General features: G+C 38.3%; 1 protein-coding gene across 6 annotated transcripts in view; it reads right to left on the bottom strand.

Annotated features, from left to right (window-relative positions):
• The window catches only part of LOC150095638 (phosphoserine phosphatase-like), a 142874-nt gene that overhangs the window by 57520 nt on the left and 68110 nt on the right, over positions 1 to 17244 (bottom strand). The window lies entirely within an intron of this gene.

Genomic DNA, 17244 nt, shown 5'->3' with positions numbered 1-17244 from the left:
TACTAAAGATACTTATCATACACGTGCAATTTCAAAAACGTATATAGGACTATAAAGAAAACTGGAAATAAAGACAGCATCCCCGCCCCACCTCCAGAAATGCATCTAAAATAGCATTATTTGATACATAAAAGTTTATACATTTAATACATGAAAGTTTATACATTAAGATAAAAATTGCATTTTTCACTATCTCCGCAGCCAGTGCTGTTTTCTGTATTTGCACGTAACCGTGTTTTCTCAGTTGATTTACTGTTGAAGTATGATGATTCCAACACCACCTTATGAACCAACAGATGTAACGGTTATATGTATTTCTTGTCTGTCGATTGCGTATGTTATCCTGGACGGTTTGCGGGACGAAAAACCTTGCCACTTCCGCTTTTGATATCGGCTAACTGCATTTGAGTGAAAAGCCCTGATAATGGTTCTTTCAGTCCTACAGGGGGGGGGGGGGGGTTCGAACCAAACGACATCCTCGAAACCGACTCAGCTAAGAAGGCTCGTTGATTTACTGACAACAACCGACTAACTCGGAAATATCTGGAGGATTCTTTATACAAAACTCGGCCTTTCCTTACAGCTGATATGACGAAAACTGATTTTTTCATGGCATTTTACACACACATTCTTTTTGCAAGTTCTTTTCATTTTCTTTTAGCTCTTACCAGCCGAATTGCTGAATGTGTTCGAGAGGACTTCACAATTCGAGCAGGCCTTTGCACGATTCAGAAGTGTTTATGGCTTCTTGCAAACGAAATTCCCCGATCGACTCCAGGTTAAGCTTGAGAAGCCAACAATCATCGACCACAGACCAGAGCCCCTGTACTCACAATCGGACTCATGTTTAACCCAGGAAACAGCTGAGGAACTAGACGGGTTCTGCGAAGTCAGAAGGGGGAAAAAGACACAGGGAGCCAACATAACACAAAACTTCAACCCCCCCCCATGAAATCGGAAACGATCCTCCTGTTACCCTGCGAGCCAAGGAATAATGGACAGTTTTTGAGGGCCACGGCCCTCAAAAATCGTAAACTAAATTTTACGAAAGCCAGGAACATTGACGAAAGGGTCCGAATACAGCCAGAGCTGGTAACCGACTACCACACATTCACTAAAATTTTACACGATAAAAATGTCCAATACCACACGTTCACTTTAAAAAGCGAAAAAACTTCAAGTTGGTACTGCATGGTATAACAGAATTCGTCACCACCGAGGAAGTCGCAAAAGGGCCCCAAAAGCGCAGGTTAAACCCTATCGAAGAAATTGGTTGTATGCTCCGAACAGATAAACGCCAAGCCATCTTGTCCTATCTGTGTGCTGAGGCTTAAGTGCTATGAAGAATTCATGACGGAGGTTTAATGGAATATTATCAGTGCTGAGAAATGATTAAAATATAATTTTAATGCTTCCAATATTTCGTATCAGTCACAGAGACGTCTTCAGGGATTACAAAAAAAAACTTTTTGTAACAACACACAAATACAATACAACAGTGAGTGAAACTAAAGTCCTATCTAGGTGGTGCGTCCTCTATGGGCATTTGCAGATGGCCTAGGATGTAAAGAGGAATCTCTGATAATTAATGTTTACCAAATTTTGGGAAGTTTTAAGCAACCGTATTTGTTTAAATTAGGTTGATTCCTGAGTGCAAATGCAGATTCAAAGAACAAATTCAAATTTAAACAAATACGGTTGCATAAAACTTCCCAAATTTGGGAAACTTTAATTATCAGAGATTCCTCTTTAAATCCTAGGCCATCTGCAAATGCCCATAGAGGATGCACCACCTAGATAGGACTTTAGTTTCACTCACTGTTGTATTGTATTTGTGTGTCGTTACAAAAAGTTTTTTTTGTAATCCCTGAAGATGTCTCTGTGACTGAGACGAAATATTGGAAGCATTAAAATTATTTTTTAATCATTTCTCAGTGCTGATAATATTCCATTAAACCTCCAACATGAATCCATCTTGTCCTAGTGGAAATCTACAAACAGCACCGAGAAATCTACGACATAAAAACAGTTTGCGACCTGGCTATAAAATCAGAACCATATGACGAGGGAAGGCATCAACTGGACAATGCCAAGGTAAAAATTCTGCTTCTGGCAACGCTGATTTCCGCTGCGTTAAATGCGGAGAAAACCACACGATGGCTTCCTGCAAAAAATAAAAAAAACAGAGCCAGCAAATGCGCGAACAGCTGTGGACCACATCCTGCCAACTACATGGGATGCAAGCAATACTTGGCTATTCAAAAATTAACAAAACCTGTAGAGCCCATCAATAACTGCACGCACGTCCACAACAAATGCTGATAACCCCTAACGGCACAACAAACTATCCATGCACATGTCCCGTTCGAAGAGGTGGTGGCTTCAAAACCTGAACCCAATGCCCAATCAAATCCAACAAAAGTTGCAGTCTTCACACACTTGTTTATAGACTTGCAGTCTATAAACAAGTGTGTGAAGCATACACAATCCTTACTGCACTAGTCGATGATTAACAAGCATAAAAGGCCAAACCCTATAGATTGTGTTCTGGAATGCCAGTGGTCTAGGAAACAAAATGCGCGAAGTACAAGAATTTAAGACACGCTATAGTTCTGAGGTAATCTTTATGAACGAAACTCACCTTCGACCAGCCAACAACCCAAAGCTCATGAACTACTGTATATTCTATACTGCAATGGCAGGCCCCAGATATATTTGTCAAGCTCAATATAGAACACAATGAAATTGTAAATCCTTCCACTACAACAACATAGAAATCACTGGATTGGAGGTCCAAACTATAAATGCTGGCTCCCTGAAAATATACTCCATATATAAAAACTCTCCAAACAAACAGTTAGTAGAAACAGACTTGACTGAAATTGTAGACACGAAGCAGTGCTAGTAGTAATACACCTGAAGTTAACTACGCAGCCTGGAACATCAGAACTACAAACTGAAACGGTAGGACTGTCGACGATTGTGCCGCCAGGAACACAGTGATCATAGGACCTCCAGAACTGACGTACTACAATGTTGCAGGATGTCCTTTACATAGCGATACTACAAATTATCGCGCATTAATATCAAATAAGTGTGATGGACGACCTCAGTCTGATCACAATTCAATTTTACTCCAACCGGGTTTACAACATGAAAATTACAGATCGGGTTCCAACTGTCAACTGGACAAAACTAAAGACCGCTTTACACGAATCTGTTGGCCCAGTTTCAAAGGAAGAAATCAACGCCTCAATTTCGAGCTTATTAAAGCAGATAACAATAGCGTTAACAGCTGCCACCGCGAATGTGCCACGCACAAACACTGACTTCCGGATAAGATTAAACACTGATTCGTGAAAAGAACAGTGCCAGGAACTAATACCACAGAACACCAACAAGCGCTCGATAGGGCTACAAAGGAAGTTCGATATGCGCTTAAAAAATATCGAAATCGACAGTGGGAGACAAACCTTCAGTTCTTAAACGCAGAGGACCAGACGTTTTGGAAAATGATCAAAGCTCTACAGCATAGCTGTAAAACTTTGCCACCAATGGTGAACGTGGGCTGGTTTACCGTGACGTAGACAAAGTTGACACCTGTGCCGACAGAAGCAGTGCAAGTCCAAACTACACCCACGCAGATCTAGACTTCATCAATAAATTATACACCTGGGTTGGCTGTATGCTAAAACGCACAGCATACATAAACCGCATCCAACTGACGTCACCTGCTGAGGTACGTGAAATCATCACCAAACTTAAGAACAGGAAAGCACCACGCCCAGATGGGATTTCTAACAAAATTTTCATATGCCCGCCACATAAAGCAATGAAGAACATTGCAATATTAAGATATCACTACTTTTTTGCACGATGGAAAGTAGCAGATGTAATCTTAATTCCAAAACCAGGAAAAGCAGCAAACATTCCCCAAAAATATCGCCCAGTGAGAGTGCTTTCCTGCCTAGGAAAAATAGCTCAGATGGAAATACTAATACGACTGCAAAAAAGTCGCTAAAGAATTAAATCTCATCCAGATGAGCAATTTGGATTCCAGAAGATCCACTCCACAGAACAGCAAGATTTCAAAGTCGGGGAAATTATCAGCGCAGGGTTCAAATGGAAGCAGCAGACAGGGGCGATCTTCCTGGGCACTGCCAAACATTCAACAAAATACGGCCCGACGGGCTTCTTCTCAATCTCCTGTAGGCCAAATTCCCATTAGGACTGGTCAAACTTACCAAATCGTACCTCAGCGATCGCAAACTTCGAGTGAAGCTACAGGGAATTAGATCGTCTGAACGCAACATCACTGCGAGTGTTCTCCTAGAGCTCCTGCTATCACCTCTACTCTTTTCCCTCTATGTGGCTGACATAGCACGCACAATTGCAAGCATAATGGTCCTATACACAGATGCTACTGCGATAATGCTGCTCTCCTTGCAAACCTAGACTGGCAACCGAAAACGTGCAAAACGCAGTCTCAGTACAGAACAATGGTTCAAAAGATGATGAATTGATGTTAATATAGACAAGAGCACTACAGTGCTATTAACAAGAAGACGAGTGTTCCATAGAGGGCGAAATTATCATGTTTGGCACCACCATTTCATAGCAATTAGTAGTCAAATACTTTGTGTATAACAAATAAAGGGCTTCGCTTTATAATTCATATCAATCATGTTTGCTTAAAAGCAAATAAGGCAATGGGGCATACCCGTTTCGGAATCGTCGTAAGTACCGTCTAAGCATAGAATTTAAACTATTGCTATACGTGATGCTGATCAGGCCAGTCCTGATGTATGGCTGATCCGCGTAGAGTCACTCAACCAATTCAAACTACAGACAATCCAAAGCAAATGTTTACGAATAACGTTTAACGCACTATTGTTCGTAAGAAACATGCAACTTCACTGAGAAGCTGGTATCCCTGTAATCAAAACTTCCCTATGCGAAACAGCTAACAAAGCTCATTGCAAATGTTGATATCCACCCTAACCAATCCGCTAAGCAGTAGACTACTGTCCGACCACAGATGCAAGAACCTTGGCTGGCACTGTGCCAAGAAGAGTCAATTCATGTTGAAGGGAGAAAAGGAATAAGAAATAAGGCGACGTACGAATTCGTCACCAACACCAATCGCGTTCTTTATACGTAAAATTTTTCAACTGTTGTACAAGCAAAAAAACTAGAATTTTCATAAAATAAAAACTAATTTTCCGCTCTATAATAATAAATACTCATCATTGATTACCCTATTATCAGAATGGATTCGCCTTCTGCCATGTGCAGAGGTGTCGAGGGGTCTCTCTCATCTGTGTCGGACAATACAGTGAGCATGATCCTGTAAAACATAGTCATCCCCAAACCATACTGAACAAGTAAGTTTTTCTTAAAACCCACTGCCAGAAGACCGAAATGGGCGGGCCAAATGCTCAATAATATTACAAGCCAGTTACGATTTGCCAATTAGCGGTGGACTAAAACAAATATCTCACGACAAACATCGCGAAAGACCATACCGAACAAGTAGTTTTATTATTATTATTAAAAATAAAGACTCACTGGTAGCCGGCAGCCCACAGTGGACGAGCCAAGTGCTCAATAATATTCCTTAATCCAGAAATTCTGCTACAAATACGACAAAGGGATAAAAGGAGCGAGCACAGGTCCATCAATCCATCTCGCCAGGACAGTTAAACACACACAGAGAGAGAGAGAGAGAGAGAGTGTGAGTGAAGTACTGAGAAGGAAGGTGGCTGCAGTTCAGAAGGCAACCCCGGACAAATATTTTCATTATGTTCCTGTTGTATTTCGGAAGTACAATTACAAAGGGACACATTCTCAACACAAACAATCCATCTAATTGGCTTCCAGACTACAGTTTATTCATCATATTATTTATTCATAATACTTACTTTTTCTTGCTATTTATTTATTTTTTAAATTCGAATCTCACCCACAGAAGGCTGTATTAACATGAATTCTACATATGCAGGGGTGATAGTAATTTATGGTTTTGATGGTGGAAAGACAGCTAAGGTCACTGCACCATATCAAAAGGTTATACAAGCAATACACAAGGTAAGACAATAAAAAAAACATTCATGCTCGTAGCGGGATTCGAACGCGTGACCTGGTGGTTGGAGAGGAGGATACGCGAACCACTCGAACCCTCGCCAGTTGCAGAAATTAAAAGCTTGAATTTATTCATAGTGTGTATGGGGGGAGGGGGGGCTTATCTGCGTTAAAATTAACCAACTCGGGAACCGCAGCTAAACAAAGAAGGGTGGATAAACTTAATGAAGATCGTAACATAACGATCTTTCTTCTGCTGATCTGATCAAAGTGCAACAGAAGTTATCACAAAGGTAATCAGATGCTTTCACAACTGAAAGTTGGTATTCTATAACGAAAGCGTCGATCCTTTAGAGAGGAAATCTTTGTGGTGGATGGACTGGCTGACCGTCATGAAATTCTCACGGAAACATTAAGCATAATAACAACCGACATTTTCAATGATTAATGAAAGTTGTAAGACGAAGCAATCTATAGAAGTGTCTGCTGAAAAGGGAAAATTCTCCACCCACCACCTTAAGTGCTTTAGTTATTTAATTACCTTTGATTTGATAGAGGAAATAATAGTAGCAAATAGCTATAAATGGCATTGGTCTTTATCAAGCTTCCAAAATAAACATTTACACCGGGGGGGGGGCTTCAACCTTTCCGACCGTGCTAGCCGCATTAAAAATTTCAATGAAGCTAGCGGACCACTAAGCTATACTGCGGTATTTAGAATTGTAAGATGCTTTCCAGATTCACAAGGAACGCTGCGCATTTTATACTTTACATAAAATCCTATCAAAATAAACAAACTAAGCTTTAAGAGCGTAGGTAGGAGTCCGGTTCATGATAAGTAAATACAATCAATACTTGAAAAAAAGATAATTTAATGAAGAAAACATTCATTTTTTACAATGTCAATGGGTAACTTGGCAATGTTTTAGCTTGACCAGCTTGTCGATGTTGGCATCAATGTTGGAAGTCGCTATGCGCAGAGTATTCTCGAGATGTTGGTCGGTAATCCGAGTTCTTGTCTTGGACTTCACATGCTTCATTCTGGAGAAGAACTGCTCACATAAATATGTGCTTCCAGCAAAGCACACATCTTCAAAGCATGCTGGCGAAGATTAGGGAATGCGTCCACAGAAATGTAGTCTTTGTAAACAGGGGCGAATGCTGGTCTTGAAATTCATGCTTGCTCTTGTTATCATTCAGGGAGTGAGAGGTGTGATTGAAGTCTGATTAGCGGAATAATGAATTACTGACCATTTAAAACTATATATTTAGAAATGTATGTACATTTAATCATACAAATACAACATTTATTTTACAAATGATATTCTATCTTTTTCAATTTAGCTACTTGAATACAAATTCTACCCTACGGTTCTTCTTTATGAACTGGTCAATAATATCGTCATAAAAAGCTGGCTGTAACTTAATTTTCCCAAGCAACACGCACACTTGTAAAGACTGGCTGAAGCTCACTGGCTAGAGCTACTTTCACTGCGTATGGCCTGTGTTTAAGACGACGTGAAGGGGGCGGAAATGGCTAAGCGCGAATGAAATCACAGCGCTGCAGCGAGGACATGAAAGCTCTGAAAACAACCGAGCAAGCCAAGGTAGCTTTGAATGACAAGCAAGCATCGGACTTCCATATACAACGCAAAGCACAATTATTGCCGCGCAAGCTTAAGACGTCATCTGTCTACAAAAATAAAAGCCTAAATGGAATGTTTATAAATGCATGCATTTATTAATAAATAAATATTACTTCTTTCTCAAGTAATGAGAGAATAGAGAATTCGCGCAAAGAGAATTCGCACAAAAATAAAAGCCTAAATGGAATGTTTATAAATGCACGCATTTATTAATAAATAAATATTACTTCTTTCTCAAGTAATGAGAGAATAGAGAATTCGCCACTGTTTGTAAAATGTAAGCAAGGGCACATTAAATAATTTTTCTCTTGAAGAGTTGTTTTGGAGTTCAAGAAGCTCCATTTGTACTGATCCTGGCATTTCGGCAGCATCGACACTGAATGGCATTGAACATAAATCTAAAGAAGACTGTTGGTTACGAAAATCACTAAATCTCTCTTCAAACTCACTTTGGAACACGGCTAATTTCGCAGCGTATTCATCAAGAGACGAACAGTTGGATTGAGGGAGAAGCTGAAAATTAGTTCTCTTTTTTTTTGCGAGTTGTGCCTCCCACAATCTTTGGATTGTAGCCGCGTATTTAGGTCATTCATATGCAACGAGATGTCGGCCATAAAGGCAAAGTCTGTTAATCACTTCGGATTGTCGAATGCCGCAATCGGCTTCCCCTTGGTTTGCATGAACAGGTGTATTTCGCTCTTTAAGTCAAAGACTCTTAAGAACCTTCCCTCTGCTCAAACAACGCTAATCACTATAATAAACCACATCGCTGTGATCCGCTTCACACTCTTGGGTCAAAACTCTTGAAATTGGCGATGATTCAATCCTTTTGTCCTAATAATGTTGACGACAGTCACAATAACTTATGACATTCTCAAATCCAATAGTTTCGCGCACAAATTTTCCTGATGGATTGTAATGGACGAAATCTTTTCCTTCTAGTTCCAGTTCTTTCCGTAGCAGCGCAACAAATCCTTCATTCTTCCAGGGGCACCATCAGTTACCACACCCTCGAGGTTGGTTAAGTTGAGGTCGAAACGCTGGAGAGTTTTCTTGGCGGCTTCAAGAACATCAGTTGTGCCTTTCGTCGTTCCCTTCATAGGTACGAGCGCTAGCAGTTCTTCTGTCACATTGAATTGTTGATCAATGCCACGGACAAAGATAGCCAGTTGTGCTGTATCCTTCACATCTCTGTGCTCTCATTTAAAGCAAGTGGATATGACGTAACTGTTAAGTACCGTTTTTTTTTTTTTTTTTTAAGTTCGTTCAATATCACTGGCAATTCTTCGACACATCGTGCTACAGTTAGCCCAAACAAACTTGATTTTTTAAATACTTCCTTATTATTTGGGCACAGAATATCCCCAGCAGCGATGACACACACTTTCACAAACTCTCAGTCCAAGAAGACTTTTGATTTTTGAGCAATTTTTTCAGCTATTACATAATTTACCTTGCGCACGCTTCGCTCTCTTCCCTCTGCCTTTTAAACGTACCCTGCTGGCATTTTAAATCAATTTGGAGACTGTTCACTTTGTCCACACGAAGACGCCCTTGAAGGTCATCCAAATTGGACGCATGCTTAGTCTCAGAGTGTCATTTTATATTGTATTCTTTTGATATTGACACTGACTCACGACAAATTAAACACACTAGCTTATCGTCCATCGGCACAAAAAAGTACAAATTGGTCCAATTTTCAATAAAAACCCGACAAGAATCACTTGATTTACGCTTTTTACTCGTAGACGCCATAGTGATGGGAGGTGAATCCAAAAAAAAAAAAAAAATTATCCAAAATGGTGTAACGGTTATTATCCACTGAATATGTCTGGCAATATAAAACCACAATAGGCTATGGCTGACATGACGAACCAGTGTGCGCTTATATACGAATATCACACTGTTCACGACTGACTGTGGATGAGATCCTCTTGTATTTATATGAAAATAACGAAGTATCGAGAACCTTCGAGATGTATCTGGAAGGCACTAGAGAGCGCACTCGAACGAACTACTGCTTTAGCTATCTACCTGTGACGTTAGTACCATTTGGCGCTGGTAGACAGCTGAAAAATCATGTCTATTTAATATTTATTTTTATAGGATTTTATGTAAAGTATCAAATGCATAGCGTTCCTTGCGAATCTGGAAAGCATCTTTCAATTCTAAATACCGCAGTATAGCTTAGTGGCCCGCGGACTTCATTGAAATTATATTTTTTTATTTAATCGCGTTTTAATGTTAAGTAGTTATTTTTTTCAAAATGGCCAGAGGGACGCGGCAAAGAGCTCCGCGGGCCATGAGTTGAAGACTCCTGTCTTCAGCTCATGGCACTACACTATCGACACTGTCAAAAAAGTAATATAAAACTCTCGAAATATCAATTATCTAGTACCGCTAATATGTGCTCCACCTAGTAGAGAACAGTCATCGTCTTTGGTCTCAATGAGACGCCGACCTCAACGAGTGTGGACACCAAAATGACCATTCTGTTGTAACACCACAAGTCCGGAAGTTTTTACGACTGCATGAATAATTCGGTAACTATATTAAACATTTATCTTTTTTTTAAAAAAAAAGAATTAAGGGGATATTAAATCCCACATTGTTTTAAAACCGAATATAGTAAACTATAAAAGTATCGGCGATTACTAGCGTGAGCCAATCCAAGTAGTCCTAGTACGTAGTACAATCTCGGGCAACTCGCAGCAAAGGTGGTAAAGTTCTGATCGCTATTCTTGGTATTTTCCATAATGTAAAAACACATTTCCTAGAAAATGTATGCTGTTATTACATTATGGTGGGAGGTCACTACCCAGACCGGTTTCAGCCTTTATTGAGGCTTCATCAGTGAGTAGCTAGAGGTATTAATTTTGGTCTAGCTACTCACTGATGAAGCCTCAATAAAGGCTGAAACCGGTCTGGGTTGTGACCTCCCACCATAATGAAATAATAGCATACATTTCCTAGGAAATGTGTTTTAACATTATGGAAAATACCAAGAATAGCGATCAGAACTTTACCACCTTTGCTGCATGTTGCCCGAGTTTGTACTACGACTACTTGCATTAGCTCAAGTAATCGCCGCTACTTTTATAGTTTACTATATTCGGCATGAAACTCTCTGATTCCGATCTTTGAGTTTCTTATTCGGTTTTAAAACAATGTGGGATTTAATATCCCCTTAATTTAAATAATGTTTATATCGCCGAAATGAAGCCTGTTGGCTCTTTATATTTAAGTATCTTTTTTTTTAAATCAAGAATATGTTAAGCTACTGTTTGTTTAGAATTAAGACCAATAAATAATAATAAATCCACTAACGCCTTTTATTCCCATATAGGGAGTAGGCGAAGCCTTTATACCCTGTCTAGCTTTTGGCGGCTGAGTGGGCAGTTCAATCTCCACCCGTAGCCAATCAGAGATAGCTGGCCCATGTCTCACTAATTATAGCAGCCACTGATGAAAACAAGTGCTGCCATCTCTTGGTACCTGACCCTTGAGTTTACGGGACGAAAAACCCGCTTGCCCGTGCCAGAGATCGACTAACTCGGGAATCGGTCGAAGAAAGGCTTAAAAAAGTTCCTCCAGTCGGAGACTAGATTCGAACTAGTCTGACTTCGAGCGACCAAGCGCATAAGACCAATGAAAATAAATATGTGGGTTAATGTAGAGGATGTGTTTGAAGAGAAAAATCAATTTCGCAGAAGAAGGAAATCTTGTTACCTTCTTCAGTCTAAATATTACTTTTTGCATCTCCAGCTGCTACCTCTGTACGAACCCGAAATTTTTTTTCCCCTACTTCATCAAGTGTTCTCCAAAGAGTACAGGGATTCAAGAAGTATATCAATAAGATTCTTCATCTGTTTATCATTGACCAGACACGGCACTTGATGTGCTAGAGGATCTGCAAATTCTCGGGTATGAATGATATGAAAAAATAAAATTAAATATTAAACGTCATTTTAATATTTTTAATGCAAAGCTCAACTTAGATTGTAATTCCATCATATCTCGAATGAGAGCCACCAGTGATCCGATAGTCCATTGTACAAGTGAAAACAAATCTACTTAGCGACAATTACATAGAAACCTTTACATAATGTAGAGATGTTAAACACACTATTCGGCTCTTATATAAAAGAGAACAGTTATGATTTCTATAAGAATTGGATTTTTAGACCGATCAGAATTTAAATACCAACTTGTGCATAACTGAGGTTTAAAGTAGGCCTAAGAACAAGTGTAAGGGTGAAATGCTTTGAAGATAGCGAGTTAAATTTTGTTTACTTTGATGAGAGATGAACAGCTTAAGTTACCAAGAAGAAATCAAAGCCGTTTCGAATGTTTTGGCTTGGATAAACGTGCCATAATTTTAAGCGGTGTTATATTTAATTTCTGTTGTTTCTCTGGAAAATCTAGGTTACGAGGTTCGTTTTCCTATTATCTATCTTCATTACCAACTTTAGTAGTTTTAATTCTGAGTTAGGTATCTTGTAAGGAGGATCCAATACAGTACTTTGAAGTATTATAATTTCCCATTTATATGTAAGTATTTTATGGAGTGGATGACTGTTTATTTGGAATTACGCCCGAAGTAATAACACATCCGAAGTTATGAAACCAGTGTTATGGTAATTGCATATGCTCTTGCCAGTTTGCCTGTTTTGATTCTTTTTTTTTTTTTTTTTTTTTGTAACACAATAGGAGCCAGTAGTTACTACAATGTTAAATTTGGACATCTTTAAGAAACAGCATTTTAATTAAATCCACGATTGTCTTTTATATAAATAATTGTGTTCGTTTCGGTCAGATACAATACATTCCTCTCCTCATATCGGACAAAGAATGAGGGGGTTCGAATCATTTTTCACTCGAATTGTTTTTATTTTCGCTGTTTGCTTATTATTAACAATAATAATCTTCAAGTTGATACAAGATTAAGTAAACATATTTCCAGAATGAATTATAAATTTTCAATTAAACCCATCTGCTGGATTTATCATTTTTTAAATATACGTTGGAAATGCCTAAACGCAGAGAATATTCATCAGGTGTTTATATTCCACATAAAAGTGGTGTGTAGCTCAGTTAAGCAATTATAATTATAACAATAATGTATTCCATCTGGACATACAGATGTGACAGAATTTATGGAAGAGAAACAGGCCCAGATATACTCAAAAAACAACTAAATGAAATCATAACAGACACAATAAACAGAAAAAAGATAACCAAACACCAACGGAAGATAGGCCTTATCTCTCAAGAAAGCATACAAATTATGGAAATAAAGGACCACCGTGGAAAAAAAAAAAAAAAAAAAAAAAAAAAAAAAAAAAAAACATGCAAACAAGCCCATACAACTCACTCTGAAAGGCAAAAATTCACGGAATAGAAAACTAAAAAATAAACATAATGTACATATGATTATATAAGAGTAGAAGTATTGTGTAGTCATGTATATCTATTTGTTTAAGAAGTAGTATGTATCGTATGATATACTGAAAAAATGTATTAATCTATATATCAGGAAGAGAAATATGTATATATGTTAATAGTAATTCTCACTTAAGATATCTTAAAAATATAGCTATAATTTAATATGTAACATACAATATATTGAAAATTACATGTATATTTAATTGTACATATGGAAACAGTCAGCCATTTAATCTTTAAGATAAATTACTGATATAAGACTGAAACAAAATGTAAATTATGAAATTCTGCCAAATATATGTATATATAAGTGTAGATATGAAAAAGGTTGTATATATGTAAATAGCAACGTATCTCTTCAGATAAGGTTAAAACATAGAATTAGTTCAAGGTTTAACTTATGCTAAATGGCAAAATAACTGCTCAAAAAATTGTACAGGACTCAAAGAGGAATGAAAACAGAGAGTGAGTATGTTATCAATGTCAAAGAAAAATGTTAACTGAAATAAGCATGTTATGTATTTATTGTATATATGTAAATAGTTCGTCCGAAGGTACATAGATGCTTTTGAGAAAATAAAATATAATCAGTGGAAGTGGCTTGCTAGCTCGAAATTAGGCTTAGGTTCAAGTCTAGTCGCCGACTGGAGGAACTTTTTCTAAGCCTATGTTCGACCGGTTCCCGAGTTAGTCGATCTTTGGCACGGGAAAGCGGTTTTTTCTACGGAAACTCGGTTTTCCTTCCCGTAAACTCAAGAAGCAGTACCCACATTATTTCAGACATTAACATATCCTGTTAGGGTTAGGTACCAAGAGATGGCAGCACTTGATTGCCAGCCTCTTCATCGATGGCTGCCTCTAATTAGTGATAGACATGGGCCAGCTATCTCTGATTGGATACCGGTGGAGATTGAACTGCCCACTCAGTCTCCAAAAGCTATAGGGTATAAAGGCCTCGCTATAAGGGAATAAAAGGTGTTAGCTGATTTATTTATTTATTTTACAAAAGTGGTGTGAGGAACCTCTGGTATATTAGTGCAGGTGGGTTGGGATTACAGGTATACCTCTAAGACGGTTGAGAAAACCGTAGTGAGAACTATGGGATTACAGTCTGATGGCCGACTTTTCTTTTTTTTGAATAGGTTGAATATATTGTTCCATGCTATAGGATAAATGCAAAATTAGCATGCCAGAATGCTGAGAGACGATATAGGATGGTGACAGTTCCAGAGTACAAGTTTTGAGCGCACGTGATGAGAATCATCAACACCAAAAAAACTGTTGTTATCTAGGTCATTCAGGGCCTCTCCTGATGTCCTTCTGGAAAAAGACCAAAGCGAAGAAAGCCGAGTAGTACTATTCTTCATGTAGTACAATTTGCTTAGGTAATTTCTGGAGTTAGAGAGTGATGCCAGAACGTCAGTTTTTTTTTTTCTCCCTATCAAAGTCCGATTTAGATTTATCACTTTTTTTTTTTTATTATTTTGCTGATCTTACAACTTTTAGCATAGGCTGTGAATGAAAGCGCAGTTTTCGTTACAAGCCCATTTGTGACGAATATTTTTCTTGGACTGCCTTGACATAAGTTGAACTAGAGTTGTGGTGGCGATTTTTGAATGGAGTGCAGAATGAAGGTCTTTATTACAGCATTAATTATTTCAGTGATTTGATCAGTGGAAACAGCAATTTGACCACGGGAAACGATGGTTACGGAGATCAAGGAACAGGAGTGGAAGTGAGTGAGGAACGTGTATAGAAATGAAAATTTACGAAGGGTATATCTTGTTACTAAGAAGAGATAAAATATATTCAATTTATACATACATCAAATGAACACTATATCACATGCATATCTACTAAATAAAAAAAAAATGTTTTGTATAGATCGGTCTGTTACTTCCTGTTTATTATTTATGTCATAACAAGGAAATTTACGTAATGCTTAACCACAACACAATCGAATCCTGAGCCAAAATTAAAAACGAGTCTATTTGGCTTAAAAAAAAAAAAAAAAGCTCCTGCAAATGTCCGGTGCATCTAAACGCTAAAACATCCCCCTGTGATATTCAGTATTAAGACACAGCTGTAGGCGAATATTGTTTCCTAAAATCTACCGACTTACTGTGAAACAGGCACCGTACTACAATTCAAGTCTTAGCAACTGCGAAATTTGTGTTTCGTTTGCTATACATTCAGCTGGTGGTATCCTTTAACAACATCACGTATTAATATTATATAAACAGAGCATGCAAGCACTCTAAAGAGAAAAGAAAAAGATTGTGTAGTAGAAACACGTATTGATAATACGTGTTATTACTAAAATAATCTCTTTGCAAATAAATGCCCTTTTCCCTTTATTTTTCTTCCCCTCTTCTTCTAGCTTTACAATTCTTTATGAGTTGTATCTTGCAATTTCCTATATTAATATTCCATTTTAATGTATACCGAATGAGAGGTATTTTAAGCCACGATAGCTAAGTCGGAGAAGAAGAAATTTAAAAAAGTGTTTTTAAGAAACGTCTTTAAACGAAAATTAAAAACTAAGGAGGCACTTGAAGAGTCGCATAGGGTATACCTCGTCCTTTTGTCAGGAAAAAAGAACCCGCCATCAAGGTTGTCTTGAGCATTACAACATAAAAGTGGCTCTAAAAGTTGCTCCCTGTTAAATTCTGAAGAACGACTCGTGAATATATTATGACCTTGACTTTGGTTTACACACACACGCCGCTTGGAAAGCAGTCAACGGACACCCCATGGGCAAGGTGCATCGTGCCATGTAACGAGTCACGTGTTCGTAGGAATATGAAGCTCCCACGTCAGTGCAACTGTGTCCGGACCCTATCGATATTCTGAGAATACCCTTTCAGGATGTGACGCATCTATCGACGGCTAGTCGTATACAGAAAACGTCTTTAAAGAATGGAGCCCAGGGCAAAGTTTGTTCGTTGCATGAACGATAACTATTAAATACGTAGCGTTGCCTACTATTACACGTAATTCAGATTACTGGCATTATAGAAACAGATGAAAAAGCATTATATAAGCCACTGTTATCCTTCTGGAACTATGAACACGAAGAAGTGGACCTGCAGTACCTTTATCATTCAGCAAATAAAAGGGGATGCTGAACTGCCAGTATTACAATGTCGTTATATGAAAAATGCTATCCGAATAAAGACCATCCAAGCAAATACGTTGTGTAATATCTGTTAGGTTTTTCGCTGCCTCTTTTTGGATCCCACAACTAAAGGGCCTCGTGATGAAATTGTGCCACACTACTACCAGAAAATCGTGTACAGTGATAAAAACAAATCTCACAAGGAGGTATCAACAAAATCAATGCGAAATAAAGAGACAGATACTGGATAATTTTTACCATTATGATCATCAACCGCTGATCTAGGGAGCTAACGCGAATCTTTTCTTCAAATATCTAAGGTGCGTTGTTATCCATCTAGACAAGACCTGTCTTGGAGAATCGGCCATGGGAAAATATCATTTCAATGGAAACACAAAAAAGCAAGCAAACCTATCTGCGGGGTATGTGATTCTATAGAACGATCAAGCATTCCATTTATGGCTGCCCACTTGCACAAGAGATCTGAATAAACGTTGCTAAGGCTTTATAAATTCCAACCTTCAGGGTCGATGAGGTGTTATTCCTTCTTCCCCCCCCCTCTTCCGATGAAAAAAGGAAATCAAACTTGACATATTCCTCATGACAGAACTAAAGTATCATATTTGGAAGACAAGGCAAAGGGACATACTGACCTCCTACGAAAGTTATATAATTTTGTAGCGTTAAGCTGCACAGCTGAAACTTAACAGTTACTTTTTCCTGTGTTCCTCCAATTAGAACCTGATGCTTCCTGCTCAGTTTTTTTCTATTGACAGGAACTTGTAATAATGCAACTTCACAGGATGCACCCATAAAGGTCGTTTTGTTTATTCCGGGATTGCGGTTGGCTGGATTTCATTAAAATTTGGCATTTCGAGAAGTTCCTCATGCCACCCATTTTTATTTCAATCGAACTACTTAGAAGGGTATAAAAATATCTAAATTATATCTCGC

This window comes from Typopeltis vanoorti, chromosome 20, assembly GCF_054136105.1.
Source record: "Typopeltis vanoorti isolate ZY-2024b chromosome 20, IOZ_Tvanoo_1.0, whole genome shotgun sequence".
In the NCBI taxonomy this organism is placed as follows: domain Eukaryota; kingdom Metazoa; phylum Arthropoda; class Arachnida; order Uropygi; family Thelyphonidae; genus Typopeltis; species Typopeltis vanoorti.
The sequence above is the reverse complement of the archived record's forward strand: the minus strand, read 5'-3'. Positions and strand labels throughout refer to the sequence as shown.